At 35.1% G+C, this 9,795-nt stretch overlaps 1 pseudogene; it reads right to left on the reverse strand.

The window, feature by feature from the left end:
* The window catches only part of LOC134386927 (E3 ubiquitin-protein ligase CBL-like), a 153,713-nt pseudogene extending 144,366 nt beyond the window's left edge, over positions 1-9,347 (reverse strand).
* Positions 9,348-9,795: the final 448 nt, after the last annotated feature.

A 9,795-nucleotide genomic window follows, 5' to 3' on the forward strand; every position in this document is an offset into this window, starting at 1 on the left:
TTGTCAATTTTTTTTATCTTTTCAGAAAACAAACTTTTTGATTTGCTGATCTTTTGTATTGTTTTTTGTGTTTCAATATCATTAACTTCTGCTCTGATCTTAATGATTTCTTTCCGTCTGCTAAATTTGGGTTTGGATTGTTCTTGTTTTTCTAGTTCTTTAAGGTGAGTATTATGTTGTTCACTTGCCATCTTTCCATTCTTCTAAAGTAAGCATTTAATGCGATAAATTTCCCCCTTAGTACTGCTTTTGCAGTATCCCACAGGTTTTGGTATGATGTATCATTATTTTCATTAGTTTCAATAAATTTTTTGATTTCCTGCTTGATTTCTTCTTGGACCCATATGTCATTAAGTAGAATGTTGTTTAATTTCCATGTGTTTGTATAGTTTCCAGAATTTCGTTTGTTATTGATTTCTAATTTTAACCCATTGTGGTCTGAGAAAATACATGTGATAATTCCAATTTTTTTCAATTTGTTGAGACTTGATTTGTGACCTAACATGTGATCTATCCTGGAGAATGATCCATATGCTGATGAAAAGAATGAATATTCTGAGGTTGTTGGATGGAATGTTCTGTAGATATCTGCCAATTCCAATTGCTGTAGAATATTGTTTAGATCTTGTGTTTCTCTGCTGATTCTTTGCCTAGATGATCTGTCCAATATTGACAGTGGGGTGTTCAGGTTCCCTGCTATTATGGTATTAGTGTCTATTTTCTTCTTTAGGTCTAGTAGAGTTTGTTTTATAAATCTGGCTGCTCCAACATTGGGTGCATATATATTTATGATTGTTATGTCTTCTTGATGGATCAATCCTTTTATAATTATGTAGTGGCCCTCATCATCTCTTTTTATGGTCTTTAGTTTAAAGTCCATTTTATCAGATATAAGAATAGCTACTCCAGCTCGTTTTTCATTTCTGTTTGAATGGTAAATCTTTGTCTATCCTTTCACTCTTAGTCTATGTGAGTCTTTATGGGTGAGGTGGGTCTCTTGAAGGCAGCATATAGTTGGGTCCTCCTTTTTAATCCTGTCAGCCACTCTGTGTCTTTTGATTGGGGAATTTAAGCCTTTTACATTAAGAGTTGTTATTGAAAAGTGTTGATTTAATCCTAGCATTTTATTGATTTTTGTTTGGATGTCTTAGGTGTCTTTTTTTCCTTTCTTTCTAATTTACTGTTTGTTTTCTGTATTAGTTGGTTCCTTGAGTTGTAGATAGCCTTTTTTGTTTGTTTGTTTTCTCTTCATGGATGCCATTTTTAGTATACTAGTGGGTTTTGATTTTTCTTGATTTTTTCTGGCAGTGGTAGTTGTTTTTCAGGTACCAATCCCAGTACTCCCTTGAGAATTTCTTGTAAGGCTGGTTGCGTGGTAGTGAACTCCCACAGTTTTTGTTTGTCTGAGAAATGTACTACTTTCCCTTCATTTCAGAAGGACAGCCATGTGGGGTGGAGTATTCTTGGCTGGCCATCTCTGTCTTAGTATTTTGAATATATCATCCCATTCCTTTCTTTCTTTTAGGGTTTGTGATGAAAAGTCTGATGTTAGTCTGATTGGGGCTCCCTTACAGTGGATTTGAGGCTTCTTTCTTGCAGCTTTTAAGATTCTCTCTTTGTCTTTGAATTTTGCCGATTTGACTATAACATGTCTTGGAGAAGACATTTTTAGGTTGAATACGTTTGGGGATCTTTGAGCTTCCTGAATCTGAAGATCTGTGACTTTTCCTATACCTGGGAAGTTTTCTGCCACTATTTTGTTGAATATGTTTTCAATGCAAACTCCTTTTCCTCCCCTTCTGGAATACCCATGACTTGGATATTTGAGCACTTAAGGTTGTCTGATATCTCTCTTAGATTTTCTTCAATGTTTTAAATTCTCTTTTCTCTTTTCTTTTTTATTTTTTTTTTTTGGTCTGCCTGGGTTATTTCAAACCACCCATCTTCAAGGTCAGAAGTTCTCTCTTCTGCTTCTGAAAGCCTGCTGGTTAAACTCTATGTTGTGTATTTTATTTCATTGAATGAATTCTTCAGCTTGGCAAGCGCTGCTACATTCTTTTTCAGGGCATTGATTTCCTTATACATTTCTTCTTTCAGGTCCTGTATACTTTTCCTCATTTCATCGTGTTGTCTAGCCGAGTTTTCTTGTATCTCATTTAGTTTCCTTAGAGTTATCACTCAAAATTCCTTGTCAGACATTTCAAAGGCTTCTTGTTCTATAGGATCTCGGGCTTGAGAGTTATTACCCTTTGGTGGTATACTTTCTTGATTTTTCATATTTCTGGAATCTTTCCTTTTCTGTTTAGTCATCTTGGCAGGGGTTTTCACAGTCCACTGGTTCAACACTATTGTCTGGATAGGATGCTGCTGGGGCTGCCAATTTGGTATGGCTGCCTCAGTGTCTGCTCGGTTTCCCACTAGTGCCTTGGGTGCATGGTCACCTTGGGTCTTGGGCATCTCTGGGGATGTGCCTCTCTGGTCAGCATGCACTTGGCCTGGCTGGTGATGGAGTTGGGTTGTGGTGGCGAGGCCTACCTGCTGGGTCACTTGCTGACACTACAGGGTTTGTGGTCTCCATGGAGCTTCTACTTCTCCAGCTGGGTGCCTCTCTGATCCAAATGCACTCAGCTGGACTGGGGATGGAGTTGGGCGGTGGCAATAAGGCCTACTTACTGGGTTATGTGCTGGGACTGCAGGGCGTGTGGTCTCCGTGGAACTTCCGCTTCTCTGGCTTGGTGCCTCTCTCCACATTCATTTTATATATTGTTTTTAATGGTGCACTTCACTCTGAAAAATTTAAGTTTAAACTGTTTATATTGAGATTTTATTTAAAATATAGTTGCACAAAGTTCTGAATTTAAAATGAGCTTTCAGACTTTGCCCAAATAAATAAATTTATAAAAGTGGGTTATGTTGGGATAGGAAGAGGAGAATCTTCAGAAATAGAAGTGACATGTATGATTAGCTCTGCTGGACTTCTTTTTGGAATGAGGCCTTACATTCTTCTATTCATCCAATTCTCATTCCAGCCTATTAAATTAGTACTGTCTATTTTAAATGGTAGAAAGTAGGGCTCAATTAAGTTAAACAATTTACTCAAAATCCCATAACCAGTAGTAGCAAAGCAAAGATTTTGAATTGATTCTGATTCTGAACCATGTGTAATTTGATTTCAGGTATTAGGGATGTGAGACAAACTGAAATTTTTAGCAATCCTCCCAATATATTAAATAAAATTATAAGGTATAGTAAAAATATTCTCCTGCTTTCTTTTATGTGCACTGTTTGGCTCTCCAAGGGCAACCTCTTTCAGTCTTTTATCTGATACATTTTATACTTAACTCTGTTATTTCTAGCTAATATTGGAGTTTACATTGACACTCTTACTTTATCTTTTTTATTAAATTCTTACTGATGCCCATTGTAGAATAGCAGGCATTATCACACTATGTACTCTGCATCCCCATCCCCCAAATTTATTCATGCATTAAAACAGTATACAGCATTTACATTATTTTTGACTATGTAAATATTTTTCATTACTGTATCAAGCTGTGTTAGTACTAAGATTTCATTACATGGCACAAACAACTTTTTTTCCCCTTAAGTTAATACCTTAAGTTTTAATTTTCCTAGTTTTCTGTTATCTATAAACAATTCTTCCCAATGTCTCTAATAGAATTTCAACACTACTTTTAAAATGGTGAAATGTTATCATTCCAAAAAGTTTTACCTGTATATTTTCCCTCTGAAGTTCTCAACACCCCTGCTCCAAACTCAACTGGTTGCTCACGAGGCATGCATAGTCTCAATACGAGATTCATCATCATCAACCTTGGAATTCTCTTTACCTCTCTCAGCTATTGAACTTCCTGTTTCCTGGATATCTTAGCTTCTTAAGCTTCAGTGACAAACTTTTTGGGGGGCCTTATATTATGAAGATGTTTATCTTGATTTGTAATATACCTGTATATAGAATTGTAACACAATATTTTTTCTTCAGAAATCTCAAGGTGTTATTTCTTATGAGGCTGCATGCTGCCTTTAAGAGGATGAGCACAATTTTAATACCATCTTCTTTATATGTTCCAAGTTCTGTTTGGTTTACTTTTATATTTTATTTTATTTTTTTCATTTTCTCTTTCTTCCTTTTATTCTAAAATGTCACTATGGTGTGACTTGCTCTGATTCTTTTCTCATTTATTATTCTTTCCAATGAGATCTTTCATATGGAAACTCAGGTTTTTTGTTCTGGAAAATATGTTTGTATTATTTCGTTAAGTTCTTCCTCTTTGTTTAACCATCTCCATCTTTCTGAAATTAATTTTTAGTAAATTTTGGACCTCGTTAATCTTTTCATCTTCTTTTCTTTTCTATTACCCACTTCATCAATTTGTCTTAACTTTTATTTCTTCATTTTTTTATGTCAAATCTTCTATTAAGAACTTGACAAAATGAACTTGATTTTCCATTTCTAAAATTATTGTTTTTAAGTTACATCCATTGAGTTCTAATTCACATTTATTGTAATTTACATTTTGTGTGCAGAGTTCTATAAATTTGGACAAATTATGCAATTATGTAACCACTACCACTGTCAGAATATAGGATATTACCATCATTGCAAAAAGTTTCTTTCTACCCCTTTGTTGTCAATCTCTTCTTCCTACTCATCTATTTTTGGTCTTTGTATTTCTTCCTTATCCAGAGCTTTACATAAAATGAGTAAAATGGTATGCAATCCTTTTTGTATTCCATGTTTCAATAGTATAACACTTTTGAGATTCATCTATACTGTTGAATTTATTGGAAGTTCATCTCTTCTTACTGCAAAGTAGTAGTATATTTTTTGGATGTATCACAGTTTTATTACCCATTTTTTTATCTGTTGGACATTTGAGGTTTTTTTCTTGTTTTAGACTATTATGAATGGTGCTGTTATAAACTTTAACATGGAAATTATTCTGTAGAACTGTGTATTCATTACTATTGAATCAATGTCTTTAGAGTATTGTTGGATCACACAGTAAGTATATGTTTGATTTTACAAGAAACTCCCAAATGCTGTTCAAAGCATCTGCATCATTTTGTTTTCCCACTAGCAATGTATGAGACTTTCAAGGGCTCTTCTCTGCACACATGCCAGCACTTTTATTTCAGCTTTGTTGTTTTTGTTTTTGTTTTCTAACTGTTGGTTAAAAGATGGGTAATACTGTCATTTTATGGTTTTAATTTGTATTTCCCTAATGATTAATGATGATGAACACCTTTCCATGTGTTTATTGGTCATTGGTAACTCTTCTTTGCTGACGAGTCTCAACCTTTTGCCTGCTGTGTTAAATTGGGTTGTTAGTTATTGTTGAACACAAGTCTTCTATCAGTCATGTATTTTGCAAATATTTATCTCAGTTTGTGGTTTGTCTTTCATAGTGACTTCTGAAGTGCAAAACCTTTAAATTTGTTAAAATTCAGCTAGTCAACTTTTTAAAACAATTTTGGCTTATCTACTTTTTTGTGTCCTATATAAGTTTCCTATTGCTGCTGCTAAGGATTACAACAGACTTGTTGACTTAAAACAACCCAGGTTTATTTTACAGTTCTGAAAGTAAGGAGTCTAGAATTAAGATGTTGGCAGGAGGGCTTTCATAAGAATCTATTTCCTTGCCTTTTTTCTAGACGTCTCCAACATTCCTTGGCTAATGCCCTCTTTCTCCATGCCATGGAGATTTTCTCTATGGCTTCTTTAAAAATATTTATACTCTGGAATTTTTCATTTACTGTATTTATGTAACTCATTTAGAGTTAATTTTTGTAATTAGTATAAAGAATAGATAAAGGGTTTTTGTGGGGTTTTATTGTTTGCTTTTCTGCATATAAGTTTTTAATGGTTCCAACAAAATTTGTTGAAAAGACTATCCTTTCTCCATTGAATTACATTGAAAACTGTACCATGCTCTGTTCTATTGATCCATATGTCTATCTTTTCACCAAGTACAACAATGTTTTGATTTATAGTTGTTTTCGAGTCAAGCACTTGAAATCTTCCAATGTTGCTCTATCTGACTCTTTCTCCTATTTACTTTATAAAGGTCTGTGTAAAGTACCTTGTGAGTGACTGTAAGCTCCCCTTGTATCTAAGGCCATCAGAAACTTCATACTGGCCTATTAGCTCCTAAAAGGATTTTTAAAAATCACTAATATTTTTGTTGAGTTCTTCTTAGCCACTTGTATATCAGTCAAATTTTTCCCCTGTGCTTTGCCATAGGTGAAAGAATTCTTGCGTTTCATTTCTCCATGGAGGGATTTTCTTTCTTTGTAATTTTAGATATGTGGTTGCTTTGCTACCTGAAATCACCAATGGGCTCAAGAAAATTTATGATTTCATACTTTATCTAGACCTGTCTCACTGTTAGGTTCAAAGCAAATATCTTTGCAAATTTCAATATCCTAAATGAAATCAGAAACCTACCCCCCCTTTTTTAATTTCTAAGAATTTGTGCTATTCTTGAATTATTCACTTCTCACGATCTTCCACCACTGTTTAAAGAATACAATACCTTCCCTTTTCTCATGGAGGATAATAAATATGTGTTTTTGACATTTATCTCTGATCCCGCATTGTCTCTGTTTTCTCTGAGTCTTCTTGTTTGTGTGTTCATTTGCTTTTCCACTTCAATCTTTAGACCCTGTCCTTTACCTGGAAATGTAAACATGTAAAAGCTCTTTGGAAGCTAGAGAAAGACAAGACCAGTGCAATTTAATTGGTGGGGCTTACTATATTGCTATTAGGTAAGATAAAGCTTTTCTTTTAAGGATCTAACATTTTAGAGTCAACAGATTGCATTTTCTCTGAGTTTACTCAAATTTCCCAGAAAATAATCTTTCCATCTCGTAAGGGAATTTGGCATATTGTAGCTGCCAACATCCTTGATACTAGGCAAGTTGACGGGAGTATAAATATCACCATTCATTTTGTAGAATTTTACTTAATCCTCAGATTTTCAGTACAGAGCTTCATTTACAATCTCCACTGTGCTGGTAAATTAGTCCAGATAGACTAAATTGGGCTATAGAAAGAAACAACCTTCAATTCTCAGTAGTTTAAAACAACCAAAGTTTATTGCTCACACACAGTATATGTCCATTATGAGTCAGCAGGGTGGATCGCCTCATTATAGTCACTCAGGTACCCAGGCTTGCAGAGCAGCCAGCATCTTGAATAATATCTGTTGCCTGTTCCAGAGGGACAGGGGGCATTAGAGGGTCTTCCACAAGCAAATATATGATCAGCTCACAGGAAACACCCCTTACTTCAGCTTATAAATTATTTATCAGAACTTAATCCCAGCTAACATTAGAAGGTCTAGGCAATGGAATATTACCATGTGCGTATAAGCTGTAGAAGCAAAAAATATTTGATGAAGAATACTGATAAATACCATACTTTGGGATAGAATATTTCTGATTCAAGTATTTACAGTGAATAAACACCTTATGCCTTTGGGGAATAGGACAGAAGTAATTCACTGTTGGATCATAATGTAGGAGAGAGTCTGAGTGTTTCTTTTTTATACAGATTGTGGCAGACTTCACCACTAGACCTAAGTTTTCAACAGTCCCTATATTGATGTCTTTGCCATGTTACTTTGCAGTTCCTTTCACTGAAAGGGCAAAATATATTTCCCTGAACAATCAAGCCCAGATAAGCAAAACCCAACCAGAACCACTAAAGTTATGAGCAGTAATATATGATGGCTATTTTTAACCACTGGCTTTTTTTGATGGTTTGTTATATAGCAATAGCTGACTAATACAGAAATTGGTAGAAGATGTGCAGTTCTATAATAATGAAATCCTAAATTATTTCACATTTGGAACTAGACAGTGAAACATAAAGAAACAGTTACAGAAGACAAGAAATACTTCAATTCAAATTTGGTAAAAAACATTGCATGCGGTGCATTTGCCTTACCAAATACAAACTGTTCCTAGTATCAATGTCGTCTTTGGCAAGATGGTTTCCAGGAAAACCGTCAAAAGGTATGTGCAGGTGGTTTCTTCCATTTGCACCTGATAAGATATCTATAAGAAAGAGATGAACTAAAAAAAGCCACATTAAAAATATAATTTTGAAGAAATTAAAATAAAAGCACTTATTTTCTCTAGTCAATTTGTGTAGTAAAATATTTTAAATTTAAGTACAGCCTGGACACGTGGACCAAATTCAGAGCCTTCTCAGAAGATATGAGGTAACAACAAAGACCAAATGAAAGATGTGGCCACACACACAATAATAACTTAGATAGTGTGGAACCAAATGGATTCTCTGTTTAATAAAAATGATTCCTAAGAAGTACAGTGTTGATGTCCAACAGCAGCCTGATATGTCCAAAATCTAGTAACTAAATACACAGAGAAAGAATGATATTTTGACTTTTGATGAGACTTTAACAAACCTAAATAGAATTCATGGAAAACCTACCAAGTTTTTGAGAGAGCATTACTGGTAAAGATGAGCACTGCCAATCAGGACTAAAAGGGACCAAGATTGTTTTTGACATAAAAAGAACTCTTGCTAATATTTCATTGACAAAAATCACTCTAATTAAAGCTGCCCAGCATCCAAAACTGGCTAAATTCCCATGCCTCTTCTCAAAGTTGCTAAGGAGAATAATAGAAAACAAGGGGCATTACTAGAGGGTAGTGACATGAGCAGTAGAATGAGTAGCTACTACTGACTGCAGAATGAGTCAAGTGAGGAGCATTGCCCAACTCAAGGGAAGAGGGGCCTGGAAACACAATATGTGCCAGGAGATATATCAGTATCGCTGTTGATCAATGATGGCTACATGCCTTCTATTCTTGCTTTTTTTCGAGTAGCACTGTGTGTTTATTGCATTAAGTCTATCCCTATTTCACTGTTTTATGTTGGGAGTACAAAGACATAATTTGTTATACTTGTATTAATTCATAGGACTCATAAGACTTAGAAGGAAGGGTAGACATATTTGGATATGATATTAATCATGAGATCCTAGAGTGTAAGTGTGATCTCATGATTGGATAAAACTTTCAAAGGTCTTGGGATGGGAAGAGCATATTTTGTACGGGGGATGTATATGGATAACTAGCCATATACATTATTGACCTTCATTCTTCATTCCTATTCTGTTTTGTGCCCTTTGCATTATGACTGACATTTCTCCTACTAAAAAGGAACAGTGTATTCATCCACCTTTTAACTTTGGAATTAGATTTGGCTAATAGAATAAAGTGAAAGTAATGGATTTCCAGTTTTGAGTATAAGTTTACCTGGCCTTACATGTTTCTGCTTGTTCCTCTCCCATTGCCATGAGAAAAATATGCTCTGGCTACCACCTGGTTCCTAAAGGAAGCTGAGAAAGGCATGGAGTTAAGCTACCCAAGATCCTACAACCTGAAGCATGACCCGAATACTTGGCAGTGAGAAACAGAGCTGCCCAGCTGAGCGCAGACAAGATCAGCCAAGCCTGAGCACACTTGGAGACATGTGGACAATAACAAATTATTTTTGTTTTAAGCCACTAAGTTTGGAAGTTATTTTCTATGTAGCAAACATTTAACTGACACACAAAGTTTTGATTGATTCCTCTTTCTTATGCCCTTACTTTTGTTCCATGTATTATGTGAAGTTTCCAATTCTTAAGTCTTGCTGGGGGGTTGCTACGCAAATCTACTTTTTGTTAGAAACCTCTGTTGGCACTTGATTTTCAGCTTTCTCAACTCACCTGCATCAATTGTCACTCTTCCATCATT

The sequence above is a fragment of the Cynocephalus volans genome, chromosome 10 (assembly GCF_027409185.1).
Source record: "Cynocephalus volans isolate mCynVol1 chromosome 10, mCynVol1.pri, whole genome shotgun sequence".
NCBI classification, from domain to species: Eukaryota; Metazoa; Chordata; class Mammalia; order Dermoptera; family Cynocephalidae; genus Cynocephalus; species Cynocephalus volans.